The following is a 20,535-nucleotide window of genomic DNA, read 5'->3' as shown; positions in this document are numbered from 1 at the left end:
GGCCCTTCCGGAGCCTGGACCTCACTCTGCTTTCCAGCCCACCAGCCAGCTGCTGAGTCCCAAGCCCCTCCTTGGGCTTGATCCCATGGGCTGCAGCTGGGAACAGGCTGGAGACCTGACCTGGGAAGCCACTGAGTTGCCCCCACCCGCCCTGGGATCCCCTGTGACTGGGCTGGGCCCCGATCTTCCCTGGGGGCCAGGCCCTTACCTGGGTGCCAGTGAAGGCTGGGTGCCTGGTCCCCCCAGGGGGCTGGTCTTGGAGCAGGTGGTCCGGTGCTGGTGGTGGAAGGACAGCGGCTTCTCTGCTAGTGGCCACAGGCAGAGCCTGTCTTTGATGAGGTTACAGAGGCAGCCACGCCTGTGCTCTTTGGACTCTGGTGGGTGGGGAGGCTTCCTGGCCACTAACCACTCAACATCAACCTGGACCTGCGGCAGTGTCTGTGCTGACAGGCGTCCCCAGCTTAGCTAGAGGCCCCTGCTTCCCTGTTTCCCCCACTGCTAGCCTTGGGGTGTGGCCCCCTCTTCCCTCTGCCTTTTAGGTACCTACTCTGGGGAACAGGTCAGCATCAGGCACGGGGCTGGGACCAGAAGGAGAGAGCACGTGTGGCCCAGAGTCTGGGTTCTGTGATGAGGGCACAGGTCGGCTGGAGGTGGACTCCAGGCTTGGGGGAAGTTGTGGGCTGGTGTGTGTGCCATGCCTGTGCGTGGGTGGCACCCATAGGTGTGTGATCTTGTGTGCCTGGGTGGTGCCTGTGAGCAGGACATGGATCTTGTCACAGAAGATGGGGACTGAGGCACAGAGCCACATGAGGCATTACATGCAGTGCTGAGATTCCCTCTGGCAGGGCCCTCATTCTGTCCCTACTGCTGTCCCTTCCAGCAGGAGCCCCTTTACCGGCCCATTCTCGCTCTTCCACTCTCTTTCCTTCTGTACCCCATCTTGTGCCCAGACCCCTGGTGGATGCCTGGCCAGCTTCAGCAAAGATGGGAAACGGAGGCCTGCATCTATCTCTAGTCATAAACCTACCCACTTCCCGCACTCCATGGTATCGAAAAATCTTTCTTGGCACTCAGAGTGGGCCAGGCTCCCCTGCCCTCTGGGAACTCACAGTCTAACCAGCGAGGCCAGGTATAAACAGAAACCAGGGAGCAGGGCATGAGGGGAGGCGGGGGCAGAGGAGTGCCAGTGAGCCTCGGACCCTCGTGGGCGGTGTGCAGGGCCCCGATGCTGGGCCCTGTGATGGAGTGTGCTGTGGAGTCTGAGGGCTGGAGCACTCCCATCTTTAGCTTCCCTGGAACTATCCCAGGATATCTCAGCCTTCTCTCCCATCACCACCCAAACAATGCTGCCCTGGATGGCCTGGAGTCCACGGGTCAGATCCTAGGGAGGTGCCTTCCCTGTCTGGGCTATGTGTGTCCCTGGGAGAGTCCAGTGGGCAGCCAGCTGCTGGAGCCCAGGGATCAGGTGCCTGTGAGGCCAGCACCCAGCCACAGCCCCATGGGAAGCAGTCCTGGGATTGTGTTCCCTGGGTCGCCATCTTGTGGCCCTTCAGCTTCTTTTGGGATAGCACAGCCTGTCCCCTCATTGCCTCCCCCAACTCCATGAAGGCCACAGTCATATTTCACCCCAGCCCTGGCTTGAGGCTCAGGCAACACCTCATTTCTGCCCAGCTCAGGCCAGGCCCGTCCTTCCCACAGGACCCTCCCCAAGTCAGTGTGAGCACAGCAGGGACTCCCGGGGGGGCTCTGGGGCAAGGTGGGCAGGGGCAGAGAAACAATGAGTGGCATTCGCAGCACCTCGCCCTCTGCAGCGCCCTTTAGGGGTGCCCCTGGGAGCAGTGTGGGTCTCCTCAGACATAAAGCCTTTGTGGCCTGGGTGGGTCTGGGGCCAGGTATTGGGGACATCTGCTTCTGTGGAGCCCCCTCAGGGAAGAGGGACATCAGGAAAGAGGGAGAGGCCAAGCTTCCCATACCTGGGGACTTGGGGCCATAACTGAAGCTTCTGCACAAAGCTCCGGGTGCCACAGCAGTTCTTCTGCAAAGGAGTTCGGCTAAGGCACCAGGAGCTGGGACTTAGGTTGGAGGGGAAGGAAGCAGGACTCGAAGGGCATCTCCTTGAAATTGTGGGGTTAAAAGCCTGTGGGACCACATTCATTCATTCATTCCACAGCTTCCTGTAGAATTGAGGGCTTCCTGCCTGCTAGGCACTGTGAGAGGTGCTAGGATCCCTCTGGAGGGCTTACAGACACCTTGGAATTCAAGCTGAGTCCATTATTTCTCAGCAAACCATCTCCCCTATCATGCTCCCATCTCAGGGAAGGCATCAGTCCCCAACTGTGTGTTCCAGCAGGAAGGAGAGTCCTCCCTGAGTCCTCCCTCAATCTTCACACCCGATGGACTACCCTTCCTGCAGTCCCAGCTCTGTGGCAAGTCCTAAGAGTCCCCCCTCCTCTCCACCCCACTGCGACTGTCTTCCTCAGACCCCATCACACCTTCTGTCTTTGACCCTGCGGCTGTCTCCTCACCCACGTCCTCGCCTCACTCTTATTCTCATTGATCCTTACTGGTTGCTGGTAGGGAAGCTTTCTTAACTGGAGATTTGATTGTCCACTCCTCTGCCTAAAACCCCTCACTGACTTCCCACTGCTCACAGGACAAAACCCAAACTCCTTCTCAGGGCAGTTGAAGTCCTTGATGAACTCAAGTCTCCTGCTTCTGAGTCTGGCCTTATCTTCCCCCCAACTCCCTGCCCCTTGTACTTTATACTCAGCTTGGGGCATGGCTTGTAATTCCTTGAAGAGTCACGCCCTGGTACCAGGCTGGCTGCTGTTCTCTATCTGGAATGCCCCGTGGAAACACTATGGCTTTATGTCTCCAGTAAGCCTCCTTCAGAAGCCTTCCCACTGCCCAGGGCTAGTGGGGCTCTGGCCCGTGGCTTCCAGACACCTTGTACATGTGTCTCTCTGTTACTGCATTTATCACATTGAGGGGGATACCCCCATGACTAGGGTCCCTGTGGGGAAAAGAAAGAGAGATCAGACTGTTACTGTGTCTATGTAGAAAAAGAAGACAAAAGAAACTCCATTTTGATCTGTACAAAGAAAAATTGTTCTGCTTTGAGATGCTGTTAATCTGTAACTTTAGCCCCAACCCTGTGCTCACAGAAACATGTGCTATATTGAATCAAGTTTTAAGGGATTTAGGGCTGTGCAGGATGCTCCTTGTTAACAATATGTTTACAGGCAGTATGCTTGGTAAAAGTCATCGCCATTCTCCATTCTCTGTTAACCAGGGACACGATGCTCTGCGGAAAGCCGCAGGGACCTCTGCCCAAGAAAGCCTGGGTATTGTCCAAGGTTTCCCCCCACTGAGACAGCCTGAGATATGGCCTCATGGGAAGGGAAAGACCTAACCATCCCTCAGCCCGACACCCGTAAAGGGTCTGTGCTGAGGAGGATTAGTAAAAGAGGAAGGCCTCTTTGCAGTTGAGATGAGGAAGGCCTCTGTTTCCCGCATGTCCCTGGGAACAGAATGTCTCGGTGTAAAGCCGACTATTTGTTCTATTCTGAGATAGGAGAAAACCGCCCTGTGGCTGGAGGCAAGATACGCTGGCAGCAATACTGCTCTGTTACTCTTTGCTACACTGAGATATTTGGGTAAAGAGAAACATAAATCTAGCCTACGTGCACATCTGGGCACAGTACCCTCCCTTGAACTTATTTATGAACAGATTCTTTTACTCACATGTTTTCCTGCTGACCTTCTCCCCATCATCACCCTGTTCACCCTGTTCTCCTGCCACACTCCCCTTGCCGAGATAGTGAAAATAGTAATCAATAAATACTGAGAAAACTCGGAGACCGGCGCTCGTGCAGGTCTTCGCATGCTGAGTGTGCTGGTCCCCTGGGCCCACTGTTCTTTCTCTATACTTTGTCTGTGTCTTCTTTTCTCAGTCTCTCATCCCACCTGATGAGAAATACCCACAGGTGTGGAGGGGCAGGCCCCCTTCAGGTCTCTGAGGACCCAGATTGTTTTCTGCCACTGTCTACAGGAGAGAAGGCTTGTAAACAAATGCACTGTAGTATGCAGGCATAAAGAACCCTACTCAGCTTCGGGGTGTCAGGGAGGACTTCTCAGATGAGGGAATGCAAGGGCCGGCCCTTCAAGGACACACAGGAGTTCAGCCAAGAGGTGAAGTGGGCAGGGAATTGCAGGCAGAGGGATTGCAGTCCTACTGGATGAAGCAGCCTGGGGAGAAGATGGGTATGGCGTGAACTGTGTGTGTGCACGCATGTGTGTGCATGTGTATGTGTGTGTGGTGGGGAGGTGGTGGCAGATGACAGCATATGTGTGCCGTCATCACCTGGTGGTGAGTAGAGCCATTGAATGGTTTTGCATGGAGATGCAACAAGAAGGCTGCTGGGTCTTCTGTCTTCTGGAAGACCCTGCTGCTTGCTCGTTCTCAGCATATAGAGACCCAGAGGCACAGGCTTTAGGCTGAGGGGCCAAGGAGCCTCTCCCACCATCCTGGCCTGGGCCAGGAAGCAGGGTGGGTTCCTTGGAAGCTCCAGAGCAGGCCCTGGTCAGAGCTGGGAAACTCTGGAGGGCTCTGGGGAAAAGAGCTCTGTGTTCATAGTAGGGCAGGGCCCTGGCATTCAGAGGTGAATGGGTGCTGCCTCACCTTCAGAACCAGACCCCAGAGCAGGGTCCAGCCAGCACCTCTTGCTGGTGGACTGTGTGGATGAGGCGCAGCCTCAATGTCAATCAGGGGCTGATTGACAACTCATCTTCTCCCCAGGCCGCTTCATCCAGTAGGACTGCAATCCCTCTGCCTGCAATTCCCTGCCCACTTCACCCCTTGGCTGAACTCCTGTGTGTCCTTTAAGGGCCAGCCCTTGCATGCCCTGAGTCATGGTGGTCCTGTCCAGGGGCTGACACCTGGCCCTGGGGCTGCTGGGGAGTCACAGAGACAGCCCCCATCCCTGCCCCTGCTTTCCTCAGCCCTGGCACAGGGGTAAGTGGCTTCTACGAGCCAGGTGGAGAATAAACAAGAGAGATGATGTCCCTCCCTTGGAACTAACCTGCCAAGGTAGAAGAAACAAATGCATCTGAAGATAATCAAGGTCCTGACAAGTGACAAGAGAGAAATAAAGAGAGTGAAGTGGATGATGGCATGGGGGTGGGAGGGTGTTTGGAAGCATGACGTCGGAGAAGGCTTCTCTGAGGAGGGGAGCTTCAAGCTAAGCCAGGGATGGGAAGGAGCCTGGGAGAGGGGGCCAGCAATGTGAAGGACTTGCAGCTGGGAAAGAACAAGCTGGCGGAGAGGTGACCGAGATGGGGAGGACAGGGGCCAGAACACACAGGGCTCCATAGACCATGGCCAGGAGCCTGGCTTTTATTCCAAGGGCAGTTGGAAGACATGGAGGGGTTTTAAACGGAGGAGTGGCATGATTGGATTTATGTTCTAGTCACAACTCTGGCTGGGGTGGGGAGAATGGGCTGTGATGGGAGTTGGGGCGGACTCAGGGAGACCACAAGCAGCTGCTGCAGGGAGGGTGGTGAGGCCTGGACAAGGGAGGGCGGTGAGGCCTGGACACGGCAGGGCAGTGAGGATGGAGACTTAGGCTGCAGGTGGAACGGACGGGACATGCTATGGATTAGAATGGGGGTTGAGAGGGGAAAGAGGACCTATTAGGACTCAGGTTTTTGGCTTGGACAACTGGGAGGGTTATGGTGACATCTGGTGAGATGGGGAAACCCAAGAGAAGAGGGATTGGGAGGCGGGGGGAGATGAAGAGTTTCTGTTCCATTCTGGATGGCCTCAGTTTGAGAGGTGTTTTGAACTTCTGAGTGGAAGTAGCAGGAAGGCAGGGGCAGGTGTGAGTCAGAAGCTCAGCAGAGCAGGATGACCACATGCAGGCATTCAGAAGCATGTGGAGAAAGATGATTCAATGATGTGGGGAACGTTTGCAGTGTAGAAAACGGTAGATACTTGGCAGCTGTAAATACATGAATAACATTCAGAGACCTAAGACTCGCGAGACCACATGGGGGAAAGTGTATAGATAAAGAGAAGTGGGCTCACGACTCAACCCAGGCGCTCCAACATTAACAGATTGGGAAGGATGAGGGGAGACTAAGGGGCTGCCAGTGAGCAGCAAGGAGAGCTGGGAAGAGAGTGTTTCAGGAAGGAGGGGTGGACACCTGGGCCAGTTGCTGCTGGGAGGTGGAGGAAAGGCTACCATTTGTGTGTTTGTGGTAGGGGCTGGAGCCAGCTGGGGATGGCTGAAGAGTGTGAGGGTGAGGAGGTGGGCTGTGAGTCCCCAAGTGTAGACAATGGGCAAGGGAGGCTCTGCTGGGGATGGGATGGTGGGCCAGGGATGAGATACCAGAAACTGGTTCAGATGTGTTCAGGGTGGAAGACTTGGCATAATGGCTAGTGGGAACACGCTACTGCAGAGACAGATGAGACAACAGAGATCCTGGGCACATGGCAGGAGGGCGGTCTCTGTGGGAGGGCAGAGGAGAAGGTGGGCTTGTCTCTGGAGCCTCTGGTCAGGCCTGGGCTAGACTCTGCCATGCTGCCCACCCCTCCACCTGCCTGCCCTCCCCGATAAAGGCAGACAAAGGGTGAGTGTGTGATTTGAAGGCAGGTGGATGATTTGTAGCCCCACAATTACAAGAGGCCCAGTGGCTTGAGTTTTCGGGAAAGAAGGCCAGGCCTGATGTGCTTCCAGAAGCTGCTCTGTCCGGGGATGGACTGGGATTGGGATCTCAGGCCCACCCCCATTTTCCTAAGCTCTCCTGGGTGCCTCCGTTTGTTTAAACCCCAAATCTAAAGCCAGTGCTCAGGGCTATGAATTCTCCTGCCTTTTCCTCATTGCCCTGGCAGCTGATATCGGTCCAGATGTTTCTCAGTTCCCGATTCTGGGCCTTGGTTCTGCACATCCCCAGCCCTGGATCCCCTGGGTGACTCCTACACATGCCCCCTCCTTCTTTCCCTCTCTTCTGCATCCCATCCCATCCAGGTAGGCAGTCCCAGGAGCCTGGATTACCCTGGCCCCACTGCCCTGACAGCCCTGGAGGAAGGGACCTCAGGGACATCTGGAAAGCCCTTCACCAGAGGCCAGCCTTGGACTGCGCTTAAGAACAGGCTTCTCAGGAGAGCTGGGCTGGAGAGGAGGAGAGGAACCCAGGGCCAGGCTGGGAGATGGCTGCTGAGGAAAGAGCAGCCTCCGGGAAAGGCAAGCCCTCGGGGATCTCAGGGGAGGGGCTTGGTTGGGCCCAGCTCAGTCTATGCGGCAGGTGGGGAGAGACAGGGAGAGGCGGTCCTATCACCATGCAGGACATGCCTTGGGCCCCCTTCCAGGAGCTGGCGGCACTGAGGCTTCTTCCTGGGCCGGGCCTGGCCAGCAGCCACAGGTATGGAGGGGAGAGGGCCTGACCAACGCTGCCCGCTCCCTCAGACACTTCTGCTCCTGCCCCCACTTTAAACCACTGCCCAAGACCAACACAGTTCGGCCATTCAGATTCATGTGGTGAAGGGATATTCAGTGATGTGGAAAAGTTCCCCATTAGCCTTAGATGAAAAAGACAAGTTACAAAATGTAGATCTTAGTTTTGTGAAACAAGCAAACACACAAACAAATAGGTAAATTGAAATCACATAAATTGAAACAGAAAAATCTAAATGAAACCTGTAATCATAGACATCTAAACAGGAAACATTGCAATTATGTAAATACCCAAACATAGAAATGTTCATGATGTAGTATATGGTGAAAAAAGCTTCTTACAAGTTGGTAATATTCAATTTTGTTAAGAAAAGTTGTAATGAAAATCTAAACAAAAAATGTCTTGAAGAAGAGACATGAGAAGAAAGAATGTTAGTTATCTTTAGATGTGTGTCTGTATTGGGATGAGGGGACTTCTTTGTGGTTTTACTTTCTTTGTGCTTTTCTATATTTTCCAACTCCTCCCCAAAGAACGTGTTATGTTATTTTTGTAATCAGTGCATCTCCACTCCCACGTCACCCCACACAAAATAAATGGTAATTTTTAAAGTAAGACAACAAGACAAAAATGTCCCAGAAAGGGACTCCTTCTGCAGCCCTGGGACTCTGTCCTGCTCCTGAGGGGTTGTCAAAGGGTAAGAACAGTGGCCCCGGGACTGGGAAGGCCAGTAGGAGGGCTCAGCTCCCCTCTGTCTGATGTGTGGCCCCTTTGTGGTCCCAGAGGCTCTAGGGTATGTCCCTGAGGAATTCCTAGGTTTCAGGCCAGAGCCAGGCCTCATCCCAGTTGGCACTGAGTGGTCCTAGCCTTCCTGAGCTTTGGGGAGGTGTGCGTCTGTGTGTGTGTGTGCGTGGATGTGTGTGTGTGCATTTGTGTGTGTAGGTGTGTGCACCGAGCCAGCATGGAGGAGTCTGGGAGCCCCTCCTTGGTTTCTTGGCACCACACCCCACACATATTCCCAGGTCAGCACAAAGCAAGACTTCCCCTCCAGGATTCAGCTGCCGAGGAACCCTGCTAGGGACCAGAAGCTCATCACCTCCCCAGCAATGCGGGCCATGGAGGGTGCTCTCCATCGCACAGAGGAAGTGGTTCAGCATCAGGAACACTGGGTGTGAATCCTATCTCTGGCTCTTAGCCATGTGGCCTTGGAACCTGAGTTCTCTGAACTTCGAGTTCATCATTTGTCAAAAGGGATGATGATGACTGCATGGTTTACATAAGACAACTTGGTCACATGTCTGGAGCAGGGGAGGGGCTCTATAAACAGGCTTCTGAAAGTCGACCTCCCTGTAAAGCCTTCCTCTGCTGCTAGCCATCCCTGTGATGCCACCCAGAATAGATCTGATCCCTCTGAGGCACCTCTTCCCCAGGCAGGCTTTCCCCAGCTCTTCTGCCACCCTGGATAGCAGGCTGCCCAGGCTCGCTGCATCTTCATCTCTCTAGAGTAGTTTCTCAAATGCCTGGCTCCATGGGACTGCCTGGGAAACCTGGTTAAGAATGCAAAGTTCTAGACTCTATCCATGGAGAGTCTGATTTAGGAGTTCCAGGAAGGAGCCCCAGAATCTAAATATTTATAATCTCCCAGTGGTTCTAATGGGAGCCCGTGCTCTACCCGCTTCCAATTGGCAATGTCCTGCCTTAAGTGTCACCCAGAAGTGACCAGTGCCAGGCTGCCGCCCTACCAGCTTAAACCTGAGAAGTCATCCCTCCAGCTGCCCCTGCTCTCCCCACCCAGCCTCCTGGGTGCCCCGGGGGTGTGCTGTGCCACAGCCAGGCAGTGCCACTCCAGAAACTCTTGCTCTACAGTGCTCTCCCTGAAATTGGGCAGCAGCTGGAGCCAGAATCCCTAGCCTCCCCAACTCTGCCCCTCAGTGGATTCTGTGTCAGGAATATTTGTCCATATAGAGACCTGTGCAGACAGCCCAAAGGGCTCCCAGAAGGAGCTGGTGAGCTTGGCCTGTGGCTCTGCTGACCTTCCCATTAGGCTGAAGGGGTCCCGCCCTGCAAAGAACATAGGCCACCAAACATCTTGCCCTGAGAGGCCTACCGAGAATTCCAGAACCGTCCCCAGTGGAAGTAGGCAGCTGTGGAACAGTGGGTAGGGGACCGCCCCTCCACCAGTGATCTAAGATCCAGAGGCCCTCAGAGAAAATGCCGGGCCTCTCCAGCCCCGAGGCAGCTGGGAGACCATGGGGAGGACGGTGAACTCTTTGATTCAAGGCAGGCATCCACTGTGTCTGGCCCTTCAGTCCTCTCAGAATGTGGCCCTCTGGACTGGACGGGGCCGAGGGAGACCCACCATCCCTCAATTCCCGACTCCCTGAGGCCATCCCTCAGACAGGGTGCTCAGAGCCAGCCAAGGCAGGCCCTGTCTCAACTGGCCAGCTCTGACCATTAGAACATTCTTCCTTAGGCCAAGCTCAGACCCGCATTCCTGGAGCGTCCCTGCAATGTGCCCCTCTCTGATGGCAAGCCCTTCAGATATTTAGAGATGGTATCACGCCCTCCTGGAGCTGCCCAGAGGATCATCAGAGCCAGAGCCCCTGGGTTCAAATTAAACTCTTGGAACCTCAGTTTCCTCATCTATGAAATGGAGACAACTATGGCCTCTATTTATGGAATGCATGCCCTGGCCAGGCATTGCACTAAGCATGTCACATGCCTAGTACATAGACATTTATTAAGGCTTCCAGATCCTTGGCCAGACCAGTGGCACTGGTTCCTGGCTGTCTGCGGAGAGGTGCGGGCTCCCTCTGCTGGAAATAGTGAATCACAGTCAGGACGGGAGAGGACAACATAGAACTGCACTCTGGGTGGGAGGGACCTCAGAGATGACCTGGCCCGACCTGGTGTTTTACAGATGAGGAAACTGAGGCCAAGGGTGGCCACCTCACTGGATGACCTCTTTGAAGTTTGCCTGTGTGTGTCCCAGATTGGGGCACTCTCTCCCGCCCCCCAACCACGTGCTGCAGAGAGGAGCTGGGCAGTTTGGTTCTAATGGGCTCCCTGACTTCTGAACCTCACTTTCCATTCCAGCCCACCTCATCCCTCTGGGACTACTCAGTGGAGTGGTGGTAAGGGCACCGCCAGGATGCAGGCACAGGGCAGGGGCAGGGGCTCCAGCTGTGCACTTCCTTCCCCCAGCAAACTGCAGTTCCAGGGAAGGTCCTGAGGGCAAGGCAGAAGGTCAGGAGGGCAGGGGGTCAGGAGGGCTGGGCTGTGGCATCCACCCACCCACACCATGCCTGGGAAGGACAGAGCCCACAGAGCTGGGGTCTCCCAGCCGGTGCCACTCAGGGAAGCAAAAGGGAGCTGCACAGACATCTAGGTCCAGCCTGCATTTGCTCATCCAGCTGGTAATATGACTGATGGGTAGAGAGGTCCAAAGGGACTTCCAGTGGGGACACTGGCAGACTTGGAAGATTCTGGAAACTTGTAGCTTCTCTGTGCTTGCTGTTCATGGTACTAGCTCTCTGCTAGGAGCTATGTGATGTGCTTTATGGTTATTATTTTTGTTTTCTTTTTTGAGACGGCATCTCGCTCTGTCACCCAGGCTGGAGTGCAGTGACGTGATCACGGCTCACTGCAGCCTCCAACTCCTGGGCTCAAGTGATCCTTCCACCTCAGCTTCCTGAGTAGTTAGGACTAGTAGGCTGTACCACCACACCCAGCTAATTTTAAACTTTTTTTGTAGAGACAGGATCTTGCTATGTTGCCTAGGCTAGTCTTGAACTCCTGGCCTCAAATGATCCTCCTGCCTTGGCCTCCCAAACTGCTGGCATGACAGGCATGAGTCACTGTTCCCAGCCTCTTTTCAATAATACTACAAGGTAGGTATTATTAGGTCCATTTCATGAATGGGGAAACTGAGGCTTGGAGATGTAAAGAAATGGTCAGGTATCTAGAAGAGCTGGCATGAACCCATGTCCTCTGACGTGAATGCCTTTTCACTAACTGCATTGCCTCTCGTCTGTTCTTGTCTCTGTACCCTCAGTGAATAGCCATGGAGCTCCTAAAAAGAATGAGACCCTTCACTTGGCCTGCCTTCTCTCCCTTGCACTCCCTGAGCGAGTGCTTCGGCTACAGTCTGGGAGCCGAAGATGCCTGTGTTTGATGCCTCCAGCACCCTGTCTCTGCATCTCGAATCCAGCCATGTGACCATCTCTTGCCCACCTTTGGCCAATGTCCCTGAGACATTTCAGGTGCATCATGCTGCAGACTGGGGCTGCTGTCTCCACAATACCGCGCTTCCCCCGTGTCCCCATCTCAGTCTTTGGTCCCACTATCCACTCCCCACATGCAGCCGTTAAGTCCTCTGTTTTTCTTCCTTAAATCTCCAGAATCTGCTGACAGTTTTACTTCTCTGTTGTTATTGCTTTAATTCAGACCCCTCCGCCCTGGCCACAATCCTTTACCCCTTATTCCCCCACACCCTCCCGAGCCTTTCCCGCCATCTCCTTTCCAGGGGATACTCCCTTCTGAGTTCTCTCCAGCTCTGCCCAACAGAGTTTTCTAAAATTCCGATCTGCACACGTCACTCCCTGGCTTATAAATCCTTCAGCTGCTCCCATGCTTTAAAAGAAAATCATACACCTTGACTTTGCACATGGCATTTGAGCTCTGCCTCTGCTGGTTACCAGGTCTCACCCTTCTGCTGCAAACCCAGACGCAAAGACAACCCAAAGCTCCCGGAAGGCACCTGTAGCACTTTGCCTCCCCACACCTTGCTGCTGCGTCGGCCTCCCTGCTTTCTTTGTTTGGCCAAAGCCTCATCTTCCTTCCCATCTCACCTCAAACATCTCTGCCTCTGGAAGGCTCCCTGGACTCCCCTCACCCCTCAACTGGTTTGGGGGTTGTGATCTGAGATAGCACACCTCTTCTTATATCTCTGTCCAAAATCTTAATGTAAGACATTGGTGAATACTTTAATTTTCTCTTCCACTAAATGATGTTACTTTGAGCAGGTTTTATGTCTTTTTTGTGTGATACCCACAGTCAGGCCAGTGCCTGGCATCTAATAGGTGATTGCCGAGTGAGTGAACAAGTAAACAAATGAATGAAGAAGGTAGAAAGGAAACAGAAATTAGGAGATCAGAAGTGGCTGGGAATGGAGACAGTGGCCTGGAAACCTCCTGGAGGAGGGGTCAGCATCCCTTGGTCACAAATTTCTCTCCTACCTGGCTGCACATTAGGGGGACTCTGCGCTCTTTCCTGCCTCTCTCTGGCAGACTAGTGACTCCTGGACACCGGTACTGGGAGGGCAAGGGGCCTGGAGGCTAGTCAGAGACCCACACAGAGACCATCCTTCTCCCTTCTCAAGGGAAGCTGCCAGCCTCTGCAAGAAGACTACCCAAAGGCTGGTGGATGGCATGGAAACATGAGTGCTGGAATGCGATAGCCTTTCCCGCCCAGCACTGATTATGCACCAACTGTGTTCTGGGTCCTGTGCTGAAACTCTGAGCTTGTGCACATTCAAATGTGACACCATCCTTTGGCTTAGTTTCAGGTGAGACTAGGGCGGGCACAAGCCATAGGTGGCAGGATTGAGCTCTGGGCAATGAGTGCCAGGGGACAAAGGTGAGGATGCCGGGGCTGCACAGTCAGCAAGGAGGTGGAATTTGGACTGGGTCTTGAAGCAGAGTGGAAAGGCAAGGGCATTGCTGGCAGGACGGATAGCCTTTGTAGAGGCTGGAGGTCAGGACACACAGGGACAAAGAACAGCTGGTTTACCTGGGCCTAAGGCTTTGGGATGGAGTGGTAGGAAGTAAATTTGGAAAGAAGCATTGGAACCAGGTCCTGGAGGAATTTGCTAGGCTAAAGAGTTTGAACTCGAACCAGAAAGATGAAATGTGAGGCTGGGGTGGATCCCACGGGGCCAGCCAGGTAGCCCCTAGCTGCTTCTTTCCCGCCTTTCCAGTTAAGGAGCCATTCCCCGCACTGGCCAGCAGGGGGCAGAACAAGCTCACGTTCCCTTAGCCCAGGCCTTCCCGTCAGGGCTCAGTGTCCAGGGAGAGACCTGGGGTGGGTGTCCCTTGGAGAGTGGGGAGGAGCACCAGGCACAGAGGAAACAGGCCAGCTGTGCATAGATGGGGGACCCAGGGAGGCTGGCTAGTCTGTGGCCATTGAAGCTGCGTGGTCTGGTGACCTGACCTGGACAGCCCTGGGGTGAGCATCCACGCTTCCTGGGCCTAGGCTCCCTGGCACTGGCGCAGCTTTCCAACAGTGCCCCCTTGTCTTTGCTTTCCCCAGCCCCTCCTTCCCAGTAGAAGAACTCTCGTTCCCATGAGGTGTCTGAATTGGGCCTCCCGGCACCCCAGCTCCTTTAGAATCAAACCAAATCCAGGAATGAGCTAAAGAGAGTCTCTGTCCTCTGCTCAGTCCCTTCCCTAGAGAGGATGAGGGAAGGTTTTCAGGCTGATGACAAGGTATGCATGTGGGTATTTGACTAGCATTATTCAGCAGCTCCTGTGCTAAGGACAGGGACACGAAGACAGAAGTGCATTAGGCCAAGGCACCATTACACTCAGGGTCCCCAGCCCACAGCGTAAACAACTCTGTGACTCAGCTGGCAACGGCTGGAAGGTGCTATGAACACAGTGCCGTGGACGCCCCAAGGAGGAGGGAACACCCCTGCGCCGTGAGGGCTGCAGAAGCTTTGGCAAAGCTGCTACTGGATCTAGGCCTTCAAATATGGGTAGGATTTTACCAGATGCGGAAGAAGAAGTGGCGTCTCCATGCAGGAACCAGCATGAGCAAAGGCACAGGAGCGGGGCTGTGTTTAAACAATATCAGTGAACAGATACAGTTCTATATGCTTTTCCGTGACCACTTGTTATATGACAAACATTGTGCTATGATATTTATATTATTTCCAATTTTCAAATCAACCTTTAAGGTTCTATGATCCCCTCTTTACAGATAAAGCATCTGAGGGTCAGAGAAGTGGCATGAGAGCCCCGGTAAGGAGCATAGGAGCTGACATGCTAGTCCCGGTCCCTGTGACTCCACCCTGCCTCTGTAAGATGGAAGTTAAGGAGTGTGCATGGCAGGGGTGGGTGGGAAGGGCTGATGGTGCCACAAAGACCAGCAAAGTCCTTCTCTCCCAGGGGACGCTACCCTTGGCCCCAGCATCTCTGGCCAGGCTGTAAGATCTTCTGGTCAGAAACCTTTTCTCAAACAACTATTTGCCTTTTCACTTTTAGGAAGAAGTTCTTGTGCAAATTTCATTCTTGCGGGTCAGAGATTTTGTCTGGGCCCGGGTCACAGACAGAGAAGGAGGGGCCCTGAAATAGGGTGAAAGGAGGAGGGGCTGGGCCAGATCCCCAGGGGGCATCAACCTGCCTTTGCAAGCCTTGTGCTGCTATTTAAAGGTTGGCTTCTGGCCAGGTGCAAAGGCTTACGCCTATAATCCCAGCATTTTGGGAGGCTGAGGCAGGAGGATTGTTTGAGGTCAAGAGTTTGAGACCAGCCTGGGCAACGAAGTGAGACCCTGTATCTACAAAAAGAAGAAAAATTAGCCGGACGTGGTGGCGCGTGCTTGTAGTCCCAGCTACTCAGGACGGTGAGGTGGGAGGATCGCTTGAGCCCAGGAGTTTGAGGCTGCAGTGAGCTGTGATCATGCCACTGCACTCTAGCCTGGGGGACAGCAAAAGACCCTGTCTCTAAAACAAATACATAAATAAAAACAAAGTTTGGCTTCTTTTCCCAGTCTCCATTTGTCTCCTCTGTCTGGGTGGGATGGAGTAGCTGAGAGGGCAGACCTCCTGCCGTGAACTTCCTCTTCCAGATGGAAGAGAGGCCTGCTCCTCCAGGGCTCCCCTCCTCTGAACCACCTCCCTTCCTTTTCTCAGTAAAGCCATTCCCACATCTTCCAGTGGTCCCTGAGTTAGTCTGTTCAGGCTGCTATAGCAAAATAGCGTAGACTGGGTAGTATATAAACAACAGAAATTTGTTTCTCACAGTTCTGGAGGCTGGGAGGTCCAAAATGAAGATATCTATAGATCTGGAGTCTGGTGGGGGCCTACTATCTAGTTCATAGAAGGCACCTTCTCGCTGTGTCCTCACATGGCAGAAGGGCAACACAGCTCTCTGGCATCTCTTTTATAAGGGCACTAATCCATTTTATCAGAGCACTTACTCACCTTACAAAGGTCCCATCCCTAATACCATCGCCTTGGGGTTAAGGTTTTTTTTTTTTTTTTTGGAGACGGAGTCTTGCTCTGTCGCCCAGGCTGGAGTGCAGTGGCGCGATCTCAGCTCACTGCAAGCTCCGCCTCCCGGGTTCCCGCCATTCTCCTGCCTCAGCCTCCTGAGTAGCTGGGACTACAGGCGCCCACCACCACACCCGACTAATAGAGATGGGGTTTCACCGTGTTAGCCAGGATGGGGGGTTAAGGTTTTAACATATGAATTTTAACATATGAATTTAACATATGAATTCAGACCATAGCCTTCTGCCTTGGCCCGCCAAAATTTATGTCCTTCTCACATGCAAAGTATATTGATTTCATTTCAATAGTCCCAAATGTCTTAACTCATTCTAGCATCAACTTTAAAGTTTAAATCCAAAGTCTCATGTAACTATCAAATAAAACAGATATAAGTGAGACTCAAGGTATGATTCATCCCGAGGCAAATTTCTCTCCGGCTATGAACCTGTGAAATCAAGCGAGTTATGTGCACTCAAAATACAATGGTGGAGACAGGTGGAGGATAGACATTCCCATTCCGAAAGGGAGCAATAGGAAGGAAAGAAGGGATACCAGGTCCCAACCAAATCCAAAACCCAACAGGGCAAACAACATGAAATCCCAAGGCTGGAGAATACTCTCTGGCTGATGCTCTGCCCTCTGGACACTGGGGTGGGGGTTGGGCCCTCAGAGCTCCAGGTGGCCCTGCCCCCATAGCTTTGCTGGGCACTGCCTATGTTCCATCTCTCACAGGTTGTAGTTGGGTGCCTGTGGCTCTCTCAGGCTGGAATTGCACGCTGGTGGGTCTATGGTCTGGGATCTTGGTGTTGGCCCACCCCCATGGCTCTATTAGGTATTGCCCTGTTGGGGACTCTCTGTAGAGGTCCCACCCTTGCCATAACTCTCTGCCTGGTCACATAACTGAGGCTCCTAGTGGCTCCAATCTTCAGGATCTAGGTGAAGGTAGCCACGCACATTGACAGGGATGGCACTTCATGGAGCTGCCAAGGTTTATCACCTGTGCCCTGCAGAGGGGTGGCCACCTTAGCTTGTGTTGTACCTAGGCCCACTGGAGCCATACGTGGGGTGGCCAACGAGTACTCTGCTAAAGTGTGGGGAGTGGAGCCTTGAAATCTTTCTGTTCCCCAAGCCCTTGCACTCTGGGCCTGTGATGGGAGGGGCAATTCTGATAATCTCCAAAATGTTTTTGGGGACAGCCTTCCATTGCCTTCATCAATAGCACCTGGCTTCCCTTGAGATGGCCTATCCATACCAATCCCTTTCTCAAATCACTGTGGGGCCACATTCTTGGTGTTTTCTATGAACACACTTTCTCATTCTTTTCAATATGGATAGGTTGAGAATTTTCCAAAATTTTAAATTCTGCTTCCCTTTTGATTAGCAATTCTATCTTCAGATCATCTCTCTCTTCTCAAATGTTACTATAAGCACTCAAGAGAAGCCAAGCTGCACCTTCAACACTGCTTAGAAATTTTTTCATTCAAATAGCCCATTGCATCACTTACAAATTCTATCTTCCACAAAACACCATGACACAAACTTAATGCAGCCAAGTTCTTTACTACTTTCTAATAAGGATTGTCTTTTCTTTCCTCTAGTTTTCAATAAAACATTCCTCATTTCTGAGACCTTATCAGAATGGCTGTTACCATCCATATTTCTACCAATAGACTGTTCTTGACAACTTGGGTAACCTCTAAGAAGATTGAGGCTTTCTCTACAACTCTCCACACCAGAACTGCTCTTAACAGTCCATTCATGTCAATGGTTAGGCTTTTTCTAGGATGCACTTCCAAACTCTTTCAGCCTCTACCCATTATCTAGTTCCAAAGCCACTTCCACATTTTAGATATTTGTTACAGTAGCATCCCACTCCTGGTACTAATTTTCTGTTTTAGTCCATTCAGGCTGCTATAACAAAATGCTATAGACTAGGTAGCTCATAAACCACAGAAATTTATTTCACAATCCTGGAGGCTAGGAAGTCCACAATTAAGGCACTGGCAGATTTGGTGTCTGGTGAGGGAATGCTTTCTTGTTCATAGATGGTAACTTCTCGGTGTGTTCTCACATGGTCAAAGGGCAAGACAGCACTCTGAGGTCTCTTTTATGTGGTCACTAATCACCTCACCAATGCCCCACCACCTAATGCCATCATCTTGGGCATTGGGAATTTAACATATGGATTCTGGGGGTAGGAGGACACAAACATTTACACCAAAGCTGACTCCTTCTCAGCAATCATCCAGTCCTTTTAAATTGGGACACTAACCTTTTTCTTGCCAGCAATCATTTTAAAAAATCAATTTAGAATAATAAAAATTATAGTAAATACCATAATAGCAGAGAAGGATATGTAAAAATTAAAAATGTTCTACCCATCGCCCTTTTCCTTTGCCTCATCTTGTTCCCCAAGGAACCACTCTTAACAATTTCTTATTTATCCCTAATATATTTCTATATATATAGACAAGCACATATTGTTACAAGTCACTATATGTGCTTTGTAAAAAATATATACAAATGGGATCGTATCATAGCCATAATGTAACCATGTTATTTTGCAGCTTGCTTTTTTCACCTAATGTCAGATCTTGGACCTCTTTTTCATGTTGACATCTGTAGATCTACTCATTTTTTTTTGTAGTGACTATAAAAAGTTCATTGTAAAGATGTGACTGACCAGTTCCTTTTTTAATGGAGATTTATGCTGCTTAGGTTTTGCTAAGGCAAACAGTTCTAAGATGAACAACTATGTTTGTAAATTAATTGCCAACTGACTAATAATGTGTGTGTTTAAAATGTGAACATGTGTTCCCAGATTGCCTTTCAAGAACACTACAACAATTTATAGTCCCACTAATAGTGTATGAAAATGCCCATTTCCTTATATTTGCACCAACACTGATACTATCAAACTTTTAAATCTTTGCTAATTTGACAGATGAAAAACGGTAAAAATTTAAACATTTTGAAAATTTAAATGCCTTTAAAAGTAAGGCTGAGCATTTAAAAAAAATATATCTTGGCTATTTAAACATCTTTTTCTTTCTTTTTTGTGAATCCCATGTGTAGAGGGATTTTTTGAGACGGCTAATCTTTTTCTCATTGATTTGTAGAAACTCTTTGTGTATTAAGGAAATGTGTCTAAAATTCATTTTCTTAGTTCTTTCACTACAAATTCTATGTTTGAAAAGGTTTTGTTAAATAGCAGTTGCCAAGTTATTAGTTCTTTTTCTGTTTTCTCCATCTGACCCATGTATACTTAACCTCAAATATTTATCTGTACAGATAGCCAATGTTTCTGCGTCGAGCTGATGTAATTCCAGCCAAAAGCAAAGCATTGGAATTTTTGTTAATCCCAGAAATCTCACCATGGCTAAATGTAGAGTATCCATTGGTTTTCTGAAATATTTTAAGTGGTTCAAGGAACCCTGGAGGCCTGGGGCGCTGGATGGGAGCCACAGCCTCTGATTTAGCCCTTTAGCTAGCACTTCCTTGGGCCAGCCCAGCTCACTCAAGCCAGCAGTGTGGTCAGCACCTGTGTGCACCCCTGTGGCCAGCTGTGGATTCTTCTGTTCTGGTGAATGGGCCGGGTGTTTGCATATTTTCCCCTTTGTTTATAGGCACTTATAGGTGTGAGTCCCTTTTCCCTTTAGCATGAGGTTCCTGAGGCAGGACTGAACCTGCCCTAGGCCAGGCCCAGGGGGACTTTACTGGGAGTTAAGGAGGAGATGGAGGAGTGCGGTGTGGGGCGGACAGAATGGGGCTCACCCTTAGAGCCTCCCAGCTGGCCCCCACCCCCGCTGCCCATCCTTCAGCCTCCCTACTTCCTTGAAGAAATGTTGCCAGACCCATGTCCTGTTCCCTTAAGGGTAGGTGTGGGCCTCCAGGCAGGTTGGGAGGGGGTTTGCAGAGCCCCAAATTGGAGAGTGGAAGGCTGGACACCACTCTCCAAATATGGGCCTGTGTGTCCTAAGTAGGAGTTAGAGGCATAGATGGGTGGTGGGGAGGGGGTGTCCTGGGAAGGGGAGGTAGCTTTCAGGCTTCTGGACACTCGCCCCCCAATCTAAAGGCAGCTTCACTTTGTTCAGGATTGTGTGTGGGGTGAGGGTGGTCGTGCTGAGCTTGCAGGTGTTGGGGTGGGAGAAGAAGAGAGGCCGGAAACCTGCCCCTGATTCCTGACCTGTCTGAGCCTCTGCAGCTGACTTACAGGCTTCCGGGTTTGTTTGTTGTTTTAACCCAGGGCTGACTTTTAAGAGACTGCAACATTCCTAAGGGATTGGCAAGTGAAGGTGATGAATGGGGTTGGCAGGAGGCAGAGTCTGAGGAAGTCAACAAGAACTCCAAGTTGACACCCGGGAGCCCAGGTTCCCAGTGCTGTGGCCAGGTGTCCTGTCGGAGGACTGGTACCCCTGCTGACCCTGGTGGGTGGGGAAGGAGACCTTGGGCTCTGAAAAATCCCCTTTCTCTTCCCATGAATGTCCCCCAGCCTTCCTGGGCTGCTCTGTGGGCATTAGGGTTTGCCCTGTTCTTTGCCTCGGGTCACAGCTCTCCTGCCCCACTGGGGCGACCCAAGCCTGGGAGTGGGCACAGCAAGGGTAAGGGCTGAGGCTGGCAGACCTGGGTCTGTCCCCTGGATATATGCCTCGGTGGCAAATGACTCCCCAGAGATGCCTGAGCTTTTTCTTTTCTTTCTTTCTTTTTTTTCTTTGCTTTGTAATTAGTATATTAAGGAGACAATACATTTCAAGAATTACTTAAATTCTGATACCCAGATTTAAGCATGTGAACATATGATGAGACCTTTAAA

Source organism: Pongo abelii, chromosome 1, assembly GCF_028885655.2.
Source record: "Pongo abelii isolate AG06213 chromosome 1, NHGRI_mPonAbe1-v2.0_pri, whole genome shotgun sequence".
In the NCBI taxonomy this organism is placed as follows: Eukaryota; Metazoa; Chordata; class Mammalia; order Primates; family Hominidae; genus Pongo; species Pongo abelii.
This window is presented reverse-complemented; position numbering follows the sequence as displayed.